Here is a 9,887-nt window from a genome sequence, read left to right as displayed (position 1 = left end):
GCAAGGGAGGGTTCCAGCCCTTCAGACAACTTGACCACAGAGCAAAGCAAGACAGAAGCATTCGTTTCCCATCATTTTCCCCATGGGTTACTGTGAGATAATGGCATGGGTGACAATTGTGTCTTCCATGAAGAGTGGCAGTTGCTGAGTACAGAATCTAGGAGATGTAAGCAGATCCTGTCTTGCCCAAAGTTACTGGACAGTGTTTGCATATGCCATCCCAATATGTGCTGTTTTGTTTGAGTTAACAGCAACTAAAAAACTGCAGATGCAAGAGAGACAATCTCATTCTTTCTCCTCCTGGAAACATGGGAATCTCGGAGAGGAGCATTCGGTAGCAGTCACCTTTCTCATTTATATTTCCTCTCTCGCCCCAGTCCCCCTTTGCCCCTTCCTTGGCATTCCCCCATCCCACATCCTTTCCCCTCCTCTTCTTATTCTCTTTCCCTCCTTTCCCTTCAGTCCTGGTCTTCCTTCCAAATAAATCTGGATTCTTCCTGAGAGAAATCACCCATATTTCTCATTCTAGGACTGGCTTATTTCACTCAACATAAGGATCTCAAGGTACAGCCTCTCTTTTCGGAAAGATGGTGTTGCTTCATTTTCATGTGGTTACATCAAACCTCATTGTAAACAAGGTCACAGTTCCTTTATCCATTCCACTGTTGATGGGCATCTGTCCTATTTCCACATCTGGTCTATTGTGAACAATTCTCCAGGTGACAGGGATGTGCCGGTGTTCCTGTCATCTACTGACTTGGATCCCTTCAGGCTTTGGCACAGGGTTAGTGCAGACTCATCCTGTGGTAGGTGTTTTGTTTTGTTTTAGTAATCTTCACACAGTTTTGTTTCATGATTGCACTAATTTACACATACAGCAAACTGTTATTATCCTCTATGGAGTGGATCAGGGCAAGAAGATGAAAAGAGATGATGATTTCTGTTGTTGTGATTCTAGTATCTTTTTAAAAAAAATGATTTTTATATTTCTTGACAATTTCATACATTGAACAATGCATCTTGAGCATATCAAACTCAAACTGCTCTTGAGCTGTGTCCTTCCCATCTTCCCCTCATCTCTTTAAAACATAATCCACTGAGACCAATAAGTGCTGCCTGCTTAAGCATGGGCAAGCTTGATCTATGATCAAAAATGATTGTCCCTTGTGCTGGACAGTTTTATGTCAACCTGACATCACAGCTAGTCATCTGAGAGGAGGAACCTTAATTAAGAAAATGTCTCCCCAAGATTGGCTGTCCGCTTTCCTTGTGGTGCATTTTCTTCATTTGTGATTGATGGTAGAGGGCCTGGAGGGCCTGGGTTCCACAACAAGCAGACTTAGCAGCCATGGGGAGCCAGCCAGGGAAGCAGCACTCCTCCATGGACTCTGCACCAGCTCCCTGCCTCCAGGTTCCTGCCCTGTTTGAATTCCTGTCCTAATTTCTTTCAATTACAGATTACAATGTGGAAGTGTAAGTCAAACAAACCCATTCCTCCCCAGTTTGCTTTGGTCATTGTAAGGATTCAGGCATTATGCTGGCCTGCCCTTCACCTGGCAGAATGCACTCAGGCGGTACTCTAGTTAGCCCAGGCTTCCATGAGTACATGAGTACATGCAGGTAGGTGTAAAGGGCCCCTTTAAAAGTCATTTAAGCTCTATCTGCCTGGCATGTTATTCCCTCCGCCTCAGTCACCCTCACCTGCCATGGAACTTGCTAAGCTCTTCCCCATGGTCCCTCACCTCGGGACACCCCACTCACTCACTTGGGACCCCCACATGGGACCACCCCCACCCTCCCCAGCCTTATTCCTACAACTGTAATAAAAGAACAACAGTCATAGTGTTTCATCACAGCAATAGAAACCCTACGACACTGCCTCCAGAAGCCATCAGTAGCCAATACCTTCTCTAGGATGGAGGCTCACAATTCCCCCCCCCATCCACGCTGAAGTGACTGGCTTGACCTTAAGCAGGTTTTAGGGAGATGCTCACAGTTGCTCTGGGCCCATGAGTACAGCAGCCTTGTTATGTCCAGAAATGGCATTTCACGGAACTGGAAGGGGGTACTTTAAAACATTTTCAGACTTTGACTCACTATGTAGCCCAGAATGACCTCCCGGTATGCAGCAATCCCATACCTCAGTTCCCCAGACTGCTGGGACTGAAGGAGAGAGCCTCCACCCAGGCGTGTTGGGGAGTTACTTTACATGTCCAATAATTCTGAGTTGCTCAAGAAGTGTTTTTCAGTAAGGAAATGGAAAAAGTAAACAAGATGAAAAGACAAAAGTGCTAGCGCCAACCAGAGAATCAGTCAGGCATCTCCTTGTCTACTTGCCCTTTCTAGTAGCCTCCATGACCCTGAGACCTCCACTTACTGGTGTAGCTTTTTTTGTTTGTTTGTTTGGTTGGTTGGTTGGTCTTTCAAGACAGGGTTTCTCTGTATTGCTTTGGAGCCTGCCTGGAACTCAATCTGTAGATGAGGCTGGCCTCAAACTCAAGAGATCTGCCTGCCTCTGCCTCCTGAGTGCTGGGTTTAAAGGCATGTGCCACCAATGGCAGCTCCAGTGTGGCCACCAATACTGTGGCATCACTATGAGTTTCTGTCACTGCCACAGTGACTGACCGCTCCCCCACAGCCACACTGGTCTCCACTCTTTGACATCTTTTGGCTTCTGTCTATAAGGATGGAGAGAATCTCTCTGAAACAGATTAGCCATCAATCTGTAAGGCAGTACAACTTGTGGCATGTCATGGGGAATTGGGTTAGAGCTGCCATGGAGCAGATTAGTCCCCAGCCTCAGGTCCCTGATGGAGTCTTTCAGCAACAGGAGCAGTTCCCAAGCTGCTCCCCAGACACACGTGATTCCCATTATGAGTTGCTGCTGTGAGATCATCCAAATGTCCCATAGACAGCATACACATGCAGGGCACTAAACCCCTCACTCAATTGTAATCACAAGGCGGGCACAGAGCCTACTCATGGGAGAGGTGTTGCTCATTTTTTCTTCATGAATATTTTATCTTTTAGTCTTCCTCACCATGGTGACATTATGGCATTCCTTTGCAGCTTGGGATGGGGTACAGTATTAAAGTGAGCTCTGAACACAGGTGAGGTCTTTGGATTCTTTCTCAACCCCTATGTTCCTGAATCCCCCTACTTTAAAAGACCAATCTTCACAGGTACATTTGTTTTAATTGTTTCTCAAAACCAGTAACTTTTTTAGGGATTGAAAATGATCTTTGCCTGCCATAGAGGCTCTTGCCTTTAATCCTAGCATTTGGGAGGCAGAAGGAGACAGCTCTCTGTGAGTTTGAGACCAGGCTAGTCTATAATGGTGAGTTCTAGGACAGCCAGGGCTGCACATAGAAACCCTGTTTTAAAAAAGAAAGAACAAGAACAAAACAAACCCATGAAACAACAAACTAGTTCTTTATTTTTTAAATTAAAAATTTCAATGATTTATTTATCTTTATTTTATGTACATTGGTGTTTTGCCTGCTTGTATGTCTGTGTGAGGGCATCAGATCCCCTGGAACCGGTTGGCAGACAGCTGTGAGCTGCCTTGCGGGTGCTGAGAATTAAACCCAGGTCCTGTGGAAGAGGAGAAAGTGCTCTTCAGTGCTCAGTCATCTCTCCAACCCACAAACAAGCTCTTAATGCTTGGCCACAGATGTGAGAAGCATTCACCAGGATGTACAAGCCAAGGAAGATGCAGCCCTGACATGATTCAGAAAGTTCTTTCCCAGAACTAGAGAATGAGTGCTGAGGCTGTGTCCTGTCCAATGCCTCATTCTGCAATCCCAGCACTCTGAAACCGAGGAAGGGGAATTGCTGTGAACTGCAAGCCTGTTAGGGCAAACAATAAGAAAGAACTTTGGTTTGGTTTGGTTTTTGATACAGAGTTTCTCAATGTAGGCTTGGCTACCCTGTAGACTAGACAGGCCTGAAAAACAGAGATCAGCCTGCCTCTGCCTCCTGAGTGCTAGGAAGCAAGAATTTTTAAAGCACAGGGGAAGGGGGTGGTGGTGGTGGACAGGAGACAGAGTCAGACAGAGACAGAGACAGACAGACAGACAGGCATTGAGAATAAAGACCACTATCATAAGTTATCAGGGTAGTGCGTGTAAAGACACAACTGTCCAATTCGGTGGCTCTCAATCTTCTTTACACTATGACCCTTTAATACTGTTCCTCATGTTGTGGTGACCCCCAACCGGAAAATTATATTCATTGCTATGTTATGTGTGTAGTTTTGCTACTGCTGAGTCATAATCTAAACATCTGTGTTTTCTGATGATCGGAGGCCACCTCTTTGAAAGGGTCCTCCAGCTCCCAAAGGGGTTGGAGAACCAGAGCTTGAGTATTGCTGTTCTAGGGGAATGTGAAATTCCTCCATGAGTCACTGACTCACTGGCCTGTGGTACCAGAAACGCAAGGTACCAGAAACCAAGAAAACACAAGGACAAGAGATTTGCACACATAGCTAGATACCGACGGAAGAAGGTGACAAAGCCTGTGTGGCCTGCTACGGCTCCTGAAGACACTCACTAGGCTGGCACTCACACTGAGAGACATCTTAGTCACTTTATACCCTGAAGCCACTTAGCGTCAGCACTTGTCTCACTGGCTGCTGGAGACCAGAGAGAATGTTCTCAGTGACTACAAACCCACGTTCTGGGATGTGATAATGTCCTGATTGGACTCTAACAAATAAAGACATGCCTGAGGGTCAGAGGGTGGAGCCAGCAACTAGCTACCCAAGGAGGTGACAGGAAGTGATATGCAGGAAGAGGAATATTGGCCGGAGGAAAAAGGAAGTCACCCTTTCTCAGCTGGGGCGTTGAAGAGGTAAGATGGGGCTGGGTGTTGCTCTTTTATTTCTCTGGGTCTTTCAGCATTTTCCCCTACATCTGACTTCAGGCTTTTCTTATTAAGACCTATTAGAACGCATGCTACATTGGGGACATAAACCAAGATGAAAGATGAATAATACTCCATTGTGAAAACATTACGAAAGGGACAGAAGGCACACAGAGACTATTTCAGGGGAGGCACACCAACAAATTCCTGAAAGTCATAGGAAAGAACCAGATCTCTCTCTTTCTGTCTCATGTCTGTGTCTCTCTACCTCTGTCTCTGTCTGTCTGTCTGTCTCTCTCTCTCTCTCTCTCTCTCTCGTGTGTGTGTGTGTGTGTGTGTGTGTGTGTGTGTGTGTGTGTGTGTTTAGAGAATGACACCAGACTTATTAGATAAATCTAGGTCAGGACTCCATCGCTAATCAGAGAAGGAAGTGATTTGCATACTCCTTGCAGATTCCATTGTAAAATGATGAAGCTGAAAAAAATAGGGAGCTGCAAATATGTAAAATGTAGTAAATCAAGACTAGAAAATGTAGACATTCAATTAAACTGTGTGTGGTGGCAAAGATAAAAATTCCTGGAGAGATGGAGCTGTAAAGTACAGTAATAGGATGTGTGCTTAACATGAAATGTACAAACACAGACAGAAAGAGACACAGATCACACACACACAGAGAGAGAGAGAGAGAGAGAGAGAGACAGAGACAGAGAAACGAGGATGAGCTGATGAGGAAGAAGAGACTAATAAAAAGAGGAAAAAGAAACCATTGCAGCTGTCTCATATATGAAAAGTAGAATCACAGGTATCTATTGGAAGGAGAAGGAAGTTACTGAAGAGACTAGTGGGGGAGGGGACGGACATAAGGGAGAAAAATGGGGCAAGGGACAAAGCTGTAAATGTGTGAAAACTGCAGAAGCATTCCTTTATTTTGAGCATTAACTAACAGAAAGCATTAACAATAAAGAGAGAGCAAGAACAAGAATTGAGATAAAAAACCAGCAGGCCTGGAGGCTCACACTTATGATCCCAGGACCTTGTGGGGGAGGGTGGCAGAAGGATTAGGAGTTCCATGTCCAGGCAGGCAGCACAGCGAGTCCAAGGACAGCCAGGGCTGCATGAGGCCACCTCACCACAAAAGAAACCTATGAACACAGTCAGTGATCATCCAAGCAGTCTCCCCCTTGCTCTGCCAGGGACTCAGTGAGTGGCTCTTCTGATACAGTTTCTTCAGTCTCAAGCCAGAGCTCAGGGACATCACACTGACTGGAAAGGAAGACTATTGCCCAACAGGAAGTAGCCCTTGCTTCTTGATATTAGAAGGGTGGAGACAGGAGGCCTGAGAACTGTGCTTTCTTTTCCTAAGAAACGGAAACCTTGGAAAGATGGGGAAGTGGAAGGAAGCAACCCTCAGCCTTTTGCCTGGACTTGCATTACCTGGCAGAGCCAGAATGGAGCTGTGGTCCTTCTCAAGCCTTGGGCCTGCGTCAGTGTCTGACTCTTGACAAATCAGGGCTTCTGGAGACTTCTTCTCCTTCAACACCCAACACTGTGGATTTTATTTCTTTAATTCCACATACAAGTTCCTTGCTCAAATTCTCTTGGAGATGGGAAACAGATTGACGTATAATTATGAGTAAGTCATCATAAGGAGTCGGTGACACTATCTCCCTCTGCCATAGCAGTGACTGGAGCATACTCACTCTTTCATACCCAGGCAGCAGCCTACCTGTCCCTGACTGTGACAGTATGGGCTGCATTCCCTCCCAGCAGCAGGCAGCTGAGGCAGGAGCAGGCCTAGGGTGGAGCTATACAGGCCAAACAATGCACCCCTACAGAGTCCCCAGGAGATGGACATTTTGTCCCCTGTGTATCCAAATCTGAGGTCTCTGTTGGCACTGGAAGAGAGAGAGCTAAAGAGATGAGTATGACCAAAGCATGTCCTTTGTGTTTAGGAAAATGTCACAGGAAAGCCCAGTTTATGCAAAATATGTGTGTGTGCACTAAAACAAACCCCACCAAAACTAAAAACAAAACAAGAGCTTGAGTTTTCCTGAGATTACTCACAGAAGCAAAGAACTAGAAAAGCATGCATTGGTGCATTGCTTCTTGAGACTCCTTCAGGCCACTGGAGCCTTTCCTTGCAGGGACAAGGGGGATGCTCTTTGCCTGCACTGCTGCAGCAGCCCTCTGCATGCCTGTCCTTCTCCTCAGGATGTCACTTCTTTCCTCCTCCTGTCCCTCCAGCACCTGCTCAGGAAGCACCAGGACTGAGGCTGCTCGTGGAAGGCTGGCAGAGATGGAAGGCGGGAGCTCCTGCTACAGAGACTACAAGAACTTCATTTCTTTTTTCAATTAAATCGAATTTCTTTCATGCAGGTATTTACTATATATGACAAATTGCCCTTAACCTCTGCCTCTGTTCGCCCTTCTTACATGTGCTTACATGCCTGCCCCATGTTTTACCATGTAGTTTCACTTCTGTTTCTTTATTGTCCTTTTTGTTCTTGTTTTTGTCCATTTCAACCAGAATTGCATAGAGCATGGAAGTTCCTCATAACACTTCCTGGAGTGACTAAACGCTCAAAGTCCAAGAGTGCCGACACCCTAGTATTCATGGAACTAGTCCACTTCACGTCATCAAGCATTCACACATCGGCTATATATTGGCCATTTCTGGCCACCCAGATCTGACTGCCACTCAGTCTGGAAGCTTACATTACTCTGAGATTCAAGGTACTTAACTTCCAAAACACAGACTAAGTAAACCAGGTCCATTGCAGCATCCTCAACCTCCCTGCCCCTCATCGTCTTTCTCCTTATTTCCCCACCCAATGTCAGGTCCTGTCTACTGTTTGTGGGTGGATGTGGGGTGGGGGAGTTGCTAGCACAACCCATCTCACTCAAGTAAAACCAACCTGCTTTCCTTGTAGGAATCTTGAATCCTGGACATCTTCAGACTTCTTCTATCAAAGCACTGACTGCTGAAGACTTGGAGACACCAGAGCTGTGGTGAGGGCAAATGCCTTGCTCTCTGTGAGAGCGAGGAGGACTTGAGGTTGCTGGGAGAGCACCCATTATGTCTGTTCTGAGGCTGGTTATTGAGGCAGGAAGAGGAGGGTCATGATGGGGTATGAATGCCAGGCTTGTGTGAATCTACAGAGTCTCTTGAGGGTTCCCACCCTCTTAGAGACCTGACCTTGTGCATGGTAAGAAAACATGGGTCCCGGAAGGGGAGGAACTGTACTCTAGACCAGAAAGAAATGAGTCCCTGTGGGATTTGTAATATATAAAATGAGAACTTTGCTTTGACAAGGGAAATGACAGGGCCAACCCAGGAGAGAAAGAGTGGTCTAACCTTGCGTTGTTTTACTCTGTTCCTCTCCTGGTCCCTCTTTCTGTGGGATCTTACCAACCTGCAATTGTGGCAGAGTAAGAACATCGGAATATCATACTCTTTCCCAGCAAAAAATAGTTGACTAGACACCTTGAACCCACAGTTCCTTTCTGAGGCAATTTCCCCAAAGTCAGTGCTATAATTAGGAGAAGAAGGAACTACCTGGTAAATTAGTCCTAAGGCTTCAGGAGTTCAGTAGGCTTTACTTAAGTTATGGAAAGTGGTGATCTCTGTTGTCTGCCTTGGTTTTTAAGGACTGTGTCTCAGCTGTGTTCCTGAAGGTAGAAGTATGAACCTTAGACAGTGTGGATAGCTGGGGTCTTGATCTGAGATGATCAGTGTCCCAGGCTAGCCCACAGCTTCTCTAAATGTGACTGCACTGTAGGACTCCTGGGTTTTAATAATCTCAGGGGCATTGTCATTTTGCACTTTGGTGTGAGATGAGACTTCTGTCCCCTTCTGTCTGTCCCCAGACAGGGATGCTGGCTCAGGACAAGGCCTGTTATGGAAGGTGCTGGACAGGAGGAGCTGGGAAGGAATGAGGAACTGAGACGGCTCAGCAGTCTGTGGGCTGGGGAGAGGTTATGGGTGCTGCATTATGCTTGCTCAACTACAGAATTCCTAAGACCCGGTTTAACTGTCAGTGCCACAAACATGAAGTCTGACCTTGCTAACTCCACATACTGCCAAATTATGCTTGCTCTAAGTCTGGCTACTGAGGCAGGAGAGGAGCGGGGTTTGGGTAGACCTCCAGAGCCCCTTAGAATGCCCCATCTACTTCCAGAGCTGACCCTACAACCAGAAACTGTGAGCTGACCCTACAACCAGAAACTGTCAAAAGATCTCTACACAGGGAAGCATGAAGTTACATCTCACACTAAAGATACGGGAAACTGAAAACAGACTAAAGAGATACATTTCAGATCCCCCAGCTGGGGTGCTGAAAGAGAAGCCCCAGAAGCCCTGATCTCTTCAGGAGTCAAAGGCTGGATAGAGGTTGGGGAACATTCACAGCAGACTCAAGAGATGCAGATGCAAGAGAGGCATTAGGCAAAAATGTTAAAATCGCCAATTATGGAGATGCAAGAAGCACAGTGAAATATGATTTGCTCTTGGTCACAATGACTGCGAATTCATTGCTTCCATCATGATTATTTTATTAGTATGGTTGTTTTGCCTGCATGCATGTATGTACACCATGTGAGTTCCTGGTGCCCTGTAGAGATAAAGAGGGTAACAGGTTGTCTGAAACTGGAGTTACAGAAGGCTGAGAGTCCTCATGTGGGTGCTGGGAATTGAACCAGGGTCCTCTGGAGGAGCAGCCGTTTCTGTCCACTGCTGAGCTATCCCTTCAGCACCATGACTTTTTTAAGACTAATTTTATTTTATGTTCATGTATGGAGCCTGAGTCTTCTGCAAGAGCAGCAGGTGCTCATAACCATGGAGCCTCTCTATCCAGCTCCTGACCCTGCAATGGCTGTTATCAGAAAGATGAGAGATAAATGTTGCCACTGACATGGAGTGAAGGAAACCTTGCACAGCGTGGACTGAGAGTGTGAATTAGAGTGGATATTGAAAAACATAGTGGCTCCTCAACAAGTGTGAGAAACGCTACTGGGTTTGTTCAAGA

The sequence above is a fragment of the Phodopus roborovskii genome, unplaced genomic scaffold, assembly GCF_943737965.1.
Source record: "Phodopus roborovskii unplaced genomic scaffold, PHOROB, whole genome shotgun sequence".
NCBI classification, from domain to species: domain Eukaryota; kingdom Metazoa; phylum Chordata; class Mammalia; order Rodentia; family Cricetidae; genus Phodopus; species Phodopus roborovskii.
Note: the sequence above shows the minus strand (reverse complement) of the source record.